Source organism: Equus asinus, chromosome 20, assembly GCF_041296235.1.
Source record: "Equus asinus isolate D_3611 breed Donkey chromosome 20, EquAss-T2T_v2, whole genome shotgun sequence".
In the NCBI taxonomy this organism is placed as follows: domain Eukaryota; kingdom Metazoa; phylum Chordata; class Mammalia; order Perissodactyla; family Equidae; genus Equus; species Equus asinus.
In genome coordinates this window covers 71,996,204-72,010,480 of record NC_091809.1, presented here as the reverse complement: position 1 = coordinate 72,010,480, position 14,277 = coordinate 71,996,204, and the positions used below count along the sequence as shown (strand labels likewise).

At 38.1% G+C, this 14,277-nt stretch overlaps 1 long non-coding RNA gene across 1 annotated transcript in view; it reads left to right on the top strand.

Moving 5' to 3' along the window:
- The window catches only part of LOC139041120 (uncharacterized), a 99,120-nt gene extending 84,843 nt beyond the window's left edge, over positions 1–14,277 (top strand). The window contains exon 3 of the long non-coding RNA XR_011495767.1: positions 12,444–14,277. This is a non-coding gene — a long non-coding RNA (uncharacterized lncRNA). The remainder of the gene's footprint in view (positions 1–12,443) is intronic.

The window sequence follows — 14,277 nt, the reverse complement described above, 5'->3', positions numbered from 1 at the left end:
CCCAAAGAAAACAGAATACAGTAGTCCTCCCTTACTCATGGTTTTGATTTTCACAGTTTCAGTTACCCACAGTCAAACGTGGTCTGGAAGATGAGCCTAACGCTACCTCACGATGCCTACATCATTCACCTCACTTCATTTCATCATGTAGACATTTTATCATCTCACATCATCACAAGAGGAAGGCTGAGTACAGCACAAGATACTTTGAGAGAGAGAGAAAGTGACCACATTCACATAACTTTTAATACAGTATATTGTTATAATTGTTCTAGTTTATTAATAGTTATTGCTGGTAATCTCTTACTGTGCCTAATTTGTAAATTAAACTTATCACAGATATGTATGTACTGGAAAAACATAGTATATATAGAGTTCAATACTATCCATGGTTTCAGGCATCCACTGGGGGTCTTGAAATGTACCCCTTGTGGATAAGGGGGGACTAGTGTATACATTATTTTTAAGTGAACAAGGAATATTCTCCAGGGTAGCTCATGATAGGCCACAAACAAGTCTCAATAAGTGTTAGAAGATTGAATTCATACAAATTATGTTCTACAACCAAACAGATTTAAATTAGACTTAATGAATAACAAATTTGAGAAATCTCCAAATATTTGGAAATTAATCAAAATATGTCTAAATGACCTGAAGGTCAAAGAAAAAAATCACATGAAAAACTATAAAATATTTTGAACTGAATGAAAACAAAAACACACTAATATCAGGAACAATGTAAGAATGTCTGCTCTCAATACTTCTATTCAACATTGTCCCGTGGGTTCTAACCTGTATAACACTCATTTCTCTTCCCCTCAAAAAACGAGGGGGAAGGAGAGGGGAAAAGATGGGGAGAGAGAAGCAGAGGGAGAGGGTGAGAATTTATGGCATCAGATTTGAGAGGAATAAGTAAAACTGTCTTCATTCTCAGACAACATTATCCTTACGTAGGAAATAAAATACAAGCAGTCAACAAAAAAACTCTGCTAGAACTAATAAACAAGTTTAGCAAGGTTACAGAGTAACAGATCAGTATACAGAAATCAATTATATTTCTATATCTAGCTACGAGTAATTCAAAAATGAAATTAAGGCAACAATTCTATTTAAAATAACTTAAAAAGTAAAACACTTAGAAATAATTTTAACAAAAGAAGTGAAAGGTTAGTATACTGCAAATTACAAAACATTGCTCAGAGAAGTTAAAGAAAATCCAAGTCAGGAATGTAAATAAAGAAAACTCAAGAGAATCAACTGAAAAATGATTAGAAAAAATAACGGAGTTCAATAGGTGGATAGACACCAAGATAAAAATACAAAGCCCAATGCCTTTCTTGTAGTCCAGGAATAAGCAGTTCAAAAATACAAAGGGAAAAAAATTATTTATCCTAACAAAATAAAATATAAAGTCCCAGAAGATAAGTTTATGTCAACAAAAGTTAAACAGGACAAAACATAAGATTTGAATAGATGGAAGAATCATCTCTTTTTCAACTACTAAAACATATTAAATTCTTTTGAAATTAATTTTTAATTTTGATGCAAGGCAATAAACATTTGAGGAATTTAGGAGGAGATTGTCGAAATGATTCTATAATTCACCTGGAAGACAAATGAATGAAAATTATAAAAACTTTCAAAAAGTAAGAGGGGAACTCTTGCTTTACCAGATATAAATGTCTCCTATAAAGTCATAATAATTAAAATAAAATGATAAACAAAAGTCGATGGATCAATGGAGTGGTTCCAAACAGACAGTAGTTCCAAAACAGATCCTGAATGTATCATCTAGCAATATCATCAAGAAGTTGTTTGAAATAATTTAAGTAATGGTTATGATAACAATGGTTGTTTACTTGGCAAACAATAATTTTAGATACTCTATAAAACAAAGTCAATTTCATATGGAATAAAGAGTTGGATGCAAAAAAAAAATCCCACATAAAACCATACAAATCGAAGGAATACAGGTGAATAGTTATCTGATTATGGATGTGAAACAAATTTAAAACTTCATAGTGAAAGATCTCTTAAAGGAAAGGGAAATAAAGTTCACTAGTTATAATAAAAGCCATCTATACATCAAAAATCCTAAAAAAAAAAAAAGGCATGAGACTAGTAAAATATTTGCTAAAAATATGACAGATAAAACCTCGCTACGAGAACATAAAAGTAGTGAGGGAAAAAAACCCAGAATCCACTCTCCCTCCAAAAAAGGCAAATATATAAACAAACGGCAGCATAGAAATATTTGAAAACAAAACAAAGAACAAGATGAACATAAATAATAATCAATAAAATGCTAATTAAAATTATATTTTAGCTTTCCTTGTGAAACTGGTCCCAAAGCAGGTTTTTAAATGTTAATATATTGATATTGGGCAGGAGGTGGTAAAGAAATAAATTGGCACAACCTTCTGTCAAACATCTTGGCAACACATACCAAAAATCTTAAAATAAAGTTTGTATCTTTTGACCATATCTTCTTTTTCTTGAACACTGATTAAAGACACCTGTGCCAAATTCTATGCCATTCCTCCAGTTCAAAGGGTCCATAATCTCTTTATAATAAAAGCTTTCTTCCCAGCCTCTGTGACCCCGAATCTGGCATCCATTCCACAGTTCCAGTGCTGTTTCTACAGTGCAAATCTGATCACGTCATTCCCCATCTTCAAACCCTTTCCTGGCTGTTCCACTTAGCTACTGCTGTGTACCATACTACCCTAACACTTAGTAGTCTAAAACAAACATTGCTTTATTATATCCACAATTTTGTGGGTTAGGAAGCTGACAGAGCTTGCCTGGCTGTTTCTATTATGTCGTGTAGCATCAACAGTATGAATGGAGGTCATTCACTGCTACTTTGCTGGAAGATGGACAAGTCCAGAGGAGTCAGCTTCATTCACCTGTCTGGCACCTTGGCTGGAAGGCTGGGCTCAGCTGTCAAGGGGAGCATCTACATGTAGCTTCTCCAGCCTGGTCATAAGATCTAGAAGCATCTCAAAATCAAACAGAAGCAGGCTTTTCTTGTATAGGGAGGGGTAAGCAGGCAAGAAGGAATGTAGTGAGGGAGTGGGGCAAGTGTGTGGGGGTGAGCAGATGGCATGATTGGGGCAGCTTAACAACAACAAACTATTTTTTTCCCTCTGTGGTCAGCTGATTCTCAGAATAAGCCAGTAAGGGTGGATTTTCTGCACCTTATTGCTTGCTTGAGCCCAAGGTTCCACCAAAGTCCTGTAGGGCAGAGAGAAGCTTTACTGAAGTTTGTTAAATCAAGCCTATGGGTAAGTAATGGGAAAGGGAAAAAACGTACTTTAACCACCTCACACTGAACATAAAAATTAACTCAAAAAGGATTATAGACCTAAAATTAAAATCTAAGTCTATAAAGCTCCAGAAGAAAACACGGTAGAAATTCTCTGTGGCCTTGGTGTAGAAAAGTTTTCTAAGACAAAAAAGTATGAACCATAAAAGAAAAAAAATACTAAATGGACTTCATCAAAAGTAAAAACTTTTGCTCTCTGAAAGACATTTTAAGGAAATGAAAAGGCAAGCTTCAGACACAGAGAAAAATGTTTTATCTGACAAAGGACTTGTATTCTGAAAACATAAAGGACAGTTACAAGTCTATATTAAGAAGTCAAACAACCTAATTTTAAAAAATGAAGAAAATATTTGATTAAGTACTTCACCAAGGAAGAGACGTAAATATAAAACAAGCACGTGAAAAGATGCTCAACATCATTAGTCATCACAGAAGTGCAAATTAAAATCACAATGGGATATCACTACACATTCATTTAAACAGCTAACATTAAAATAACAAGTGTTGGAAAGGAAATGGTAAAACTGAGACTTATACAAAGCTGGTGGGAACGTAAAAGAGTATCACCTCTCTGAAAAACAGTATCAGCTTTTTAATAAAATTAAACATACACTTAAAATACAACTTAGCAATTCCAGGCCTATGTATTTACCCAACAAAAATAAAAACTTAGGTGTTTGTACAAATGTGTATGTGTTTAGTAGCTGCATTAGTTTCCTGGGCTGCCGCGACAAATTGTCACAAACTGGGTGGCTTACAATAACAAAAATGTACTCTATCACCTTAGAAGTTCGAAATCAAGGTGTGGGCAGAGCTGAAGGCTCTGGGCGAGAAAACTTCCTCGCCTCTTCCCTCTTCCCAGCTCCTGGGGGTTGCTGGAAATCCTTGGCATTCCTTGGCTGTCAGCTGTGTCGCTCCAATTTCCGCCTCCATCTTTACGTGGCCATCTTCCCTCTCTGTGTACGTCTGTTTCTGTGTTTCTCCTCTTCTTACCTGACACCGGTCATATTGGATTTCAATATCATTTTAACTACTTACATCTTCAAAGACTATTTACAAATGAAGCCACATTCTGAGGTCCTGGCTGGACGTGAAATTTTGGGGGACACTATTCGACCCAGTCTACCCTCTGGCCCACCAAATTCACATCCGTCCTATATGGAAAATACATTCATTCCATCCCAATATTTCCAAAAGTATTGACCCATTCCATCATTAATGGGAAGTTCCAAATCTCATTTGAATATCAATTTAAATTTTGTCACCTAAATCAGGTATGGGTGAAATTCTGGATATGGTCCATCATGGAGCAAAATCTTCATCCACAGACCTGAGAAACTAGAAAACAAGCATCTGCTTTTAAAATACAATAGTGAGACATGCATAGGATAGACGTTCTGAAAGGGAGAAAAATAGAAGGAATAATGGGGTCACTTGTCCCAGGCAAGTTAAAACTCAGCAAAGCAAATTCCCTTAGGTTTCAAGATCTGAAAATAACCCTCTGGGGCTGGCTGCTCTGCCCTCTGGACCATCTAGGGTGGTCCCGCCCTCCGAGAGCTCTCCTTTCTCTTTGATCTGATAGTTTCGACATTGTGACTGAGTCAATGTATCACTTCCACATATGTACATGCTAGCCATGACTTTTTCACTGTGATACAACTCAGGTGACCAAAACTGACTTTATTGTTCTGTAACTGAGCAAACCAGTGCTTTTCTCTCCCTTCTGATAAATAGTGAACTTCTTGATCTGTTTGTTTCCAGGTCAGTTTAATCATTTTCAGATATTTCTTGACCTTCATTAGGAAAATATTCAGTCTAGGGGTTTCCTTCCTGCTATTACTTCCCTTTACTTGTCCACCTCTCTCTGTGGGTGGGGAGAGGTGGTAGGTGTAGGCATTGTCCTGCCTTTGGATTGGGACATCTGGTCCATTGTTGTCTTCTGTCTTTTGTGGGTGTTCAAGACCTTATTTTAGCACTGGTCTTTGGTCATTTGCTTGCATACACTGGCTCTGCTGAGGTCATTGCTGGTTTCACTGTGGCCATTGGTCAACAGGTCCACATCCTCTGGCCTGCCTAGTTTCAGCCTTTGTACTTCTCTCCTGGGACATAGAAAATGAACCTTTCTATACAACCCTGTGGGGATTTAAATTTTGCTGATGCTTTTGGGCCCATTTGTCTAGGTATCTACTCAGACTTTTCTCCTTTACTATGCTTAACCCCACCAAACAAACAGCTTCTTTACAGGGCTTTCGGCCAGGAAGTGACGCAAGAAGTGCCTCTCTCAAGGTGTTCTCCAAGACTTATCTGAGGACCCTATCATTTCTCTTTGCGAGGATCTGATCTAGAGTTAGGGGTTGAAGACAGTGAACTCTTTCATGATCTCTTCGTCATCTACTGTTTTGCTCTGTTTTCTGTTTATACGCAAAAAAAAAAAAAAAATGTTCCCCCAATGAAGAAGTGATTTTATCTCCTCATCTCATGTAAAGAAAACTTTTATCTTCATGATTTTTCTCAACTGTATTATTTTTGGTTTCAAACCAGAAGAATCAATAGACAATAGAAGCAGACCTACAGGGACTTCTGGTATTAGAAGTGTCCCTCATAGGCTATAAAAACCTATGTTTATATGTTTGAGGAGATAAAAGCCAAGCATGAAACTTTTAGCAGGGAATTGAAAATTATAAAAAGTGACATAGTTTAACTAAAAAAAGTCACACACACAGAAATTGTAGAACTGAAAAAAATATAATAAAAACAGTCTGTATTAGAAACTCAATGGATGGGTTTCCAATCAATTGAACCAGCTGAAGAGAGATTTAGTGAACAGGAAAATAAGTCAGGAGAACTATCCAGTGTAAATTAAGAAGAGAAAATACATAGAAAATTTCAAAGTTACAGTGACAAAGTCCAACATACATTTAACTTAAGCCTCAGAAGAACGGGAGAGACAAAGCAAAACAGAAGCCATATTTGATAATATATTGGCTGAAAATATTCTAAAATTGATGAAAAACATTAATCTAGAGATGTTAGGGCCCAAAGAATCCAAAATAGGATAAATAAAAGAAATTCGCAGCTGAAAGTATCATACAGAAATTTTGGAAAACCAAAGACAAAGATAAAAATCTTAAAATCAGCCAGACAACTTACCTCTAAATGAGCAACAACTAAACTGACAGCTAATTTCTCAAATGTAACATTGGAAGCACAAAGCAGTGGAATTATGTCTGCAATATACTGAAAGGAAGTAATTGACAGTCTAGAAACCTATGACCAGTGCAAATATCGCTTATGAATGAAGGCAAAATAAACATGTTTTAAGATAAGAAAAATATGAGAGAGTTCAGTTCCAGTAGATCCAGTGGAATAGGATTTGTCAACATGTAGCTGAGGCAGTAAGAACATTATACCAGGAGAAAGCTCAGAAATATAGGAAGGAAAAAGAGCAAATGAAGTAATAAAAATGGTGAGTAAATCTAAATGAAAATTGAATATCAAATAAAATATTCATAATTTTGTAGAATGTCTAAATATATGTATATAAATGTATAAATGATGAATCTTTAATATATTCCCTTACACATGTATAATGAAAATACACGACAATAATATCATATCCATGAGGAGGAATAATAACTGAAGTTAAATTGTTCTAAGTTCTTTGCATTTTCTTGGGGGAAAATAAAGATATCAGTTAATACTAGACTTTAATACATTAAAGATTCATGCTAAAGGGTCATCTTGAAAATAGTAGACACGGGGCATGTAGCCTCTAAGGGGGAATGGTTGGAAGGGGAAGGATTGGAATTGCCAAAAGTAATCAATCTAATAGAAGGTAAGATGAGAGAGGAAAAGGAACCTAGAGTGGGCATGACAAACAGAAAACACATAATAAGATAGCAGGTTTAAACCCATATGTGTGAGTGATTTCATTTAATATAAATGGAGTAATGATCTAACAAATAAAAACATTTCTGGATTGGATAAAAAAAGAACAAAACTCAGCTATATGCCATGCACAAGAGCCACATCTAAAACATCAGGATATAGAAGTTTTGAAGGTAAGAGGATGTGCAAGATGTACTAAGAAATCTTGATTAAAGGTGGCACACTACTGCTTTGCCCAGACTCCAAAGGAATCCTCACACTCAATCCTCGGTATACAAAGACTTTCGAATGTGATAGACACGAAGCTTTTTCTTGGTCTTGGGCCAGGACTGCAGCCTGGGCTTCTGCAGAGCTGAGCCGCCAGCAACACAAAGACAAGTCATGGCCTCAGACTCCTGCTTATCATCACTTTGTGCAGCCCAACGAAGTGATGTGAACATGGACTTCTTAACACCAAATCAAGATACAGTCACATGGGAAAATACAGAATATCCTACTTGAACCTGGAAACCTTCCCATTTTCAGAAGACCAATGATAGTACTTTTGTTTTTCAAAGAATTATCAAAGGAACAGTAATTATGTACAGTGAAAGCTCTGAAAAAAGTTTCAAGAAGGTGAATGGTCTATTCCCAAAACTGATTTTACTCTTCTGCCCTTTTATTCTTCATTTCCTTCTTGACTGCTTAACAATTTGGAGGACACTAATCCCAGAAAATAAAATACCTTTGATTATAATGTTGCTGGTTTCTTTTTTCTCAAGCTTTTTCCTATTCTTACTAACCAGAAAAGATAGATTTATCTAATTTCCATATATTATATCCCTTTTGTGTTTAAAAGTAATAAAGGGAATTCAGATAATAATTGAAATTGCCATCTGAATAAGCCACCATTTTAAACTGTATGCCTTTCAATTCCTCCCCAATTTCTGTCACTTCTCAGATATATAAAAAGATTTAGGAGAAACCTGTTTTTCCATCAATACCTCAATATTTCTGAAAAATTTAGATTGCCCATTATCATATAGACATAGAGGAGATTTAAGTTGTAAGTAGAACTTAGATTTTATTTTGTTAGATGGTAATCATAAAGCCAGAGGAAGTTTAGTCCTAGTTGTGCCTTTGTTATGAATTATTCTGTAACTCAATGATTATATTCTTCCCAGTGGTTAAGGCAAAGTTTGATTAGCACAGATGGAGCTAGTTAGTAGAGCCTACTCATAACTCTTTCTTTCTGAAATGCAAATAGGATCATACACTCACTTGCTTAAAATTTTCAACAGCACAATGCTGAATTGAGGAAAAAAGACCAAATTCAATGATTAGCCTCCCCACGCATATTTCCTCCGCCTGTTCTCAAGAACCTCATGGTCTGCATCTTTTGCAAGCTAGACCCTCTATTTGGAATGCTGGCTCCATTTGTCACTTTCTTTGCTGTGGAATCTTTGGGAGGCTGCTCATCTTACCTCCCCTGTGAAAATTTCTTTTTCTTATTCTCTGGCTCTACATAAAGTCCTTCCCTCACTTTGACTGCCTTAATACAGCCTTTATTTTACCATATTTTATTGCTTTTTAAATTTCGGGGAAAAGGAAAAGGCACCAGGGATTGTACTTATTAACTTGTTTTTAAAATTCTAGCAACACCTTCTCTAAATAAATATTACTCCTATTTTATACATTAAGTACCTAAGATTCCTAAATCATAGGAAATTTACTGGTGGTCTTTCATGTGTGAGAGTTGACAGAAATTGAAATGTGTGCAATTTCAAACAGGAGCTTATGCAGGGAGTAATTACCAATGAGCTATTTGAGTTTCCTTTCTTGGTTTTCATTACAAAATAAATACATTTTGTATCCTCCTAGAAATTCAAATCAGACTGGCTCCAATGCTTTGCTCTAATTTTCTTTTTTAAGGAAGATTAGCCCTGAGCTAACATCTGCCACCAATCCTCCTCTTTTTGCTGAGGAAGACTGGCCCTGAGCTAACGTCTATGCCCATCTTCCTCTGCTTCACATGTGGGACACCTACCACAGCATGGCTTTTGCCAAACGGTGCCATGTCCACACCCCAGATCTGAACCAGCGAGCCCTGGGCCGCCAAGAAGCGGAATGTGGGAACTTAACCACAGCGCCACTGGGCCGGCCCTCCAATGCTTTGCTTTAGATCAAACTATGAGCCTGGAGGTTGTCAGAGAACTTCAAGTTGGTTAGGATGCTGTTCACTATGACGTAGAAAAGAATTCAGCATTTAGGGATTAGGACCTCAACTTTATGATCACTGAACTGGAGCAAACAACTTCATTTTCTCATTTGTAAGTTGAAGAGTTTCAGGGGCTAGCCCAGTGGTGTAGCAGGTAAGCTCATGTACTCTACTTCAGTGGCCCAGGGTTCATGGGTTTGGATCCCTGTCATGGAGCCATGCACCTCTCATCAACCCATGCTGTGGTGGCATCCCACGTACAAAATAAAGGAGGATTGGCATAGATGTTAGCTCAGCAACAATATTCCTCAAGTGAAAAGAGGAGGATTGCCAACAGATGTTTACTCAGGGCCAATCTTCCTCACAAAAACAAAAAAAAAAGGAGAGGTTTACTCAAACTGAAAAATAAAATCCTTTTTTGCTAAATACAAAAACTTCGCTGTCATCCGTGGGGAGGTTCTGACTTGCCATTAGGCCTACCTGACCCCTTCATCACCAATGATTAAATCACCTCTGACACTCCACTGAGCACTTCCTGTGTGTTGAGCCCACATTGTATCATTTAATCTGCTCTACAAATACAAGAAAATTTGGGCTGTGAAAAAAATTAGAGACAATTTCAATTCCTAAGACTGAAATGACATTTAGTTGCACGTTTTTGTTGGGAAATACTCTGTGTATACCTGTTACTTATATTCCGTCAGAATAAGAATAATGGGAAGGGTCTTTGGGGATTTCTCAGCACAATGGACTTTGTGTGGCATCTTCCCCACCGAGAACAACATGGGCCCAACCGTGCAGGCACAGGCTCTGTGCTTGAGAGTTAAGCAGTTTCGTCGGTCTGCAGAGGTCCCAGGCGTCTCATCATGCACCTTCCATCCATCTGACCAGCAGAATGGACTTCTTGGCTTTTGTGCAAAATGCTGAAAGATTGAATCCTCATGTCAGTAATTTCCGGTTGCTTGGAAACCATTCTCGTTTTGTCACGGTGAAGGAATTTAGGTCAGCAGTGAATTAATCCCTTACAAATTAGAGAAAAATAGCTAATCATGGAGTCTAAATTGTCCCGTCGAATAGAGGGACTGTAAAAATGGTTCTCCTGTTTTTTCCCCGGATGAGAAACAAATTTAAAGGCTATCTTCCAAAGAAATTTTCTAAAAATGAGCAATGTCACTTTATAGCAAGAAATGTCTGCTTTTATCAAAAAGACTCAGTGCCTCTTACCACCCACGGCCAAAGCCATAGTTCTTTTTTCCCCTCACATTAGTAACATATAGCAGCGAAGAGGTAGAGGAAATAAAATTGTGTCTCTACGAGGTACCCGAATTCTAAGAGAAAACAGATGGTATTTCAGATCCTTCAGTCTGATAAGAACAGCAGAAACGAACATTTGAGAAACCTCGCAGGAATTTATTTCAAGTGATGAATTTTGGTAGGATACGAGGAGGAAGATTTCCAAGCTCTCTCAAAACCCAGCCAGGCATTAAGGTAGCGCAGCATGTTGGTGAAGAACTGTGCCAGGCCCGAGGTGAAATCAGATTGGCACGTTCAAGGTTAAGACTCCTCATTTTCCCTTTCCAGGAGGCAGGTAACCAAGAGCGGAAAAGTAAGCAGGCAAATCAGATAAAGCATCCTTAGTTCATCTGACACGGGAAAAAAGGGCACTTTGGGTGGGTGAGAGCCAGCACGTGCTTCTGCCCCCAGAAGTCAGTCTCCTGAGACTTGGGAGGGAGGCCTATAGTAGCCAAAGGCCTCTCTCCACTTCCAGGATTGGGGAATCTGTGTGGTAGAGTAAGGTCTAATGTTTACATTCTGGCACATTATTCTTGGAGAACGTTGCCTTCTCAAGAAGTCATAAACTAGATGTTAACGGTTATCCACTCTTCTGTCTCCTATTCTGGTTCTTTCAAGGGAACTGGTTTGTCTAAGACTGAACAAACCCTCACTGAAACCTCTCTAAACCCTGCCACAGCCAGGGTGGCCATTCTATCTTGGGGATCCATTTTAGCTGACTCCTGAATACCTGTTCTCTTCTTCTCATGCTCAGCTTTCCTGGTTCCTTCAGTTTCCCGGTTTGGGCTGTGGGCCTTGACTCTCTTCTTACCTCCTTTGATGGAAGAACAAGTTTGGATTTCTTCCACCTTAGCTCCCTTTCAACATATGTCTGCTGTTACCTGCATTTTGCTCTATAGCAATGCAAATACTAGTGACAGTGACCTGTGAGATTCATGTCATGGATCCCCTGCTCTCTGGTTGTCTCCAGCACTAGGGAAAGGAGGCAAGACTAGATCACTCAGAGTCCCCTGGGAGAACGCAGTTTCAGGTAGACTTGTGAAGCATCAAACATATCCCATCTCTTATAGCACTCTTCTCAACAATGGTTAATAATAATTAAGAAAAACAGCTGCAATTTATTGAACACTTATGGATATAAGCTTAGATGTTTTACCTATGAAGAAACAGAGTCCTAGGAAGTCTAAGTAACTTGTCCAAGGTCACACCACTTATAAGTGATAGGGGAGCCAAGATCTAGACACAGTGTGCCTATGTGACTCTGGTGAGTTTGTCTCAGGAGTTTTATCAAAAAGCGCATTCCCTCTCCCCTCTGTTCTGATGCCTCTGGCTCTGGTTTGGCAAGCCTCATTTCTTTCCCATCGCCTCAGACCTGGATCCTTTCTCTGCATTAGATTGACACCTTGGTTCTATTTGCCAGGATTTCAAGTTAGGTTCCAAGTTGGGTACTTCCTTTCAGACACATTTGGCTCAAGCTCTGTGGTTCACAAACCAGTCTTGCTCTGTCTCCATACCAAATCTAGGCCTCGAGGAGCCCAGGCCCTGAGGTTTTCCTGGATACTCCCACTTGCCCTCAGGGAGTAGGGGCAGTGGGGCTGACCTAGTTTAAGAGAGAATCAGGCACAGCCAGGAAGGCAGAATCCAGGCTTTTTCGAGAAACCCACCTTGGACAGAAGCAGTCTGTGTAAATTTGATGCAGCAACTTCCTTCATGACTCTTTCCTTTCCACTTTTCCAGGGGCAGATGAAGCAAAGAGAGAATGGGCTTTCAAGTCAGACAGACCTGGATGTGAACTATGGATCTAAAAAGTTGTATGACTCCAAGCAATTTACTTAAGGAATTCGAAGTTCAATTGTCTCATCTGTAAAAACTTCTAGAATCTGTTCGAATTAAATAAGATAATCTGTATGCTCCAGCTACATGGTTTCTGAATGACACGGTCTTGAAAATGTTAGTTTGGCTGCTTCTTCCCAACATCTGAACCATCTAATCTTGGCTCTAGCCCCTGCGTAGGAACTGGGCACTAGAATTAGTTTCTGTGTTGTCTTTCCCTATTACATGTATTAGTTTTTACTCACAAGCAGCAGCAATATCTAAAACATTAAAGGTAAATACTAATACCTTAAGGTAAATATTAATACCTCTTATTTCAGCTCCTCTTCTGCACTCCTCAAGTCACTCACTGACTCTTCCCACACCCCCAAAGTCTTCCAGGTCTTTCGAGTTGCATCTAGCTATTGAGAAGCGAAGGTTGAGTAATGCTTAAACTTCAGAAGGTTGTAATACTGGTCTTGACTTCTATGCTTAAAAAAATATGGCTTTCCCTACTTCTTTCACGTCTGAGCCAACCTTATCATTCCTTCTCCCTCCACCTGCTTGTTTGGTCAAAAACTGACCTAAGTGTTGCTGTGAAGGATTTTTTAGATATGACTAATATTTAAATCAGTTGACTTTGAGTAAAGCAGATTATTCTCCATAATGTGGGTAGGCTTCATTTAATCAGTTGAAGACCTTAAGAGCAAAGATGGAAGTTTCTGGAAGGAATTCTCCTCAAGACTACAGCATAGAAACCCTGCCTGAATTTCTGCCTTGCTGCCCTGTGGAATTCAGACTCAAGACTGCAACGTCAATTCTTGTCTGAGTTTCCAGCCTGCTGGTATGCCCTGCAGATTTCAGACTTGCCAACTCCTTCAATCGCATGAGCCAATTCCTTAAAATAGAGCAATCTCTCTTCTCCCTACATTTATATTTTTTACTGATTTCCTTTCTTTGGAAAACCCTAAGACACAAGATAAGCTGTATTCTAAACACCTGGGGAACTTGTTAAAAATGGAGATTTGGTGAACCCACTTTATCTCTGGGATGGGACCTAAGAATCTATATTTTTAAAGAAGCTCCGCTCCCGGGTGATTCTGATACATGGCAAAGCTTAGAAACCGCAGTGCTAGAATAATAACAGCATGTATGTGGAGCTCCTTCTATATGTGAGTCAAGCATTAGGTTTATTACCACTTATAACCTTATGCAATCCCTGTATGAGATAGGTAATATTTATGAGATAGGTAATAGTAATATATCTATAAATCAGATGGAGATATTAAGGGTCAGCTGGGCAGACAGATTAACACCCTCAACCTAATTGGGATTTTCTGTCTGCTCAAATCAAGAGCTTCTATATAATTACTGGATGCCAGCTGTCCAAGAACTGCTGTAAAGTCTACCAAATTGATACTTTTTGTGGAAATCTCAAAAGACCTTGCTTAAAATTTTTACCTAGTTAGAGCTGAGTCTATCTTAGAAAGACATCCAAAGGAATTAAACATTGCATTCCTCAATGTAAACGATAGTTTCCGATAGAGTCATTGCACCGTTCTTTTCTCACAGCTAGAAAAAAACTAAAAAATCAATTGAAATAACGCCTTTGTTTTATAGGTTAAGAGACTTAGGAAGGCTAAATGGCTTAAAAAATTGGGGGAGGTTGAAATGTTTAACCATTTAAGCGTTCTCATTTGTCTAAAAATATTGATAAAAATGATTTTAATTTAATTTCCTCTCTTTTGATTTTTGTAAA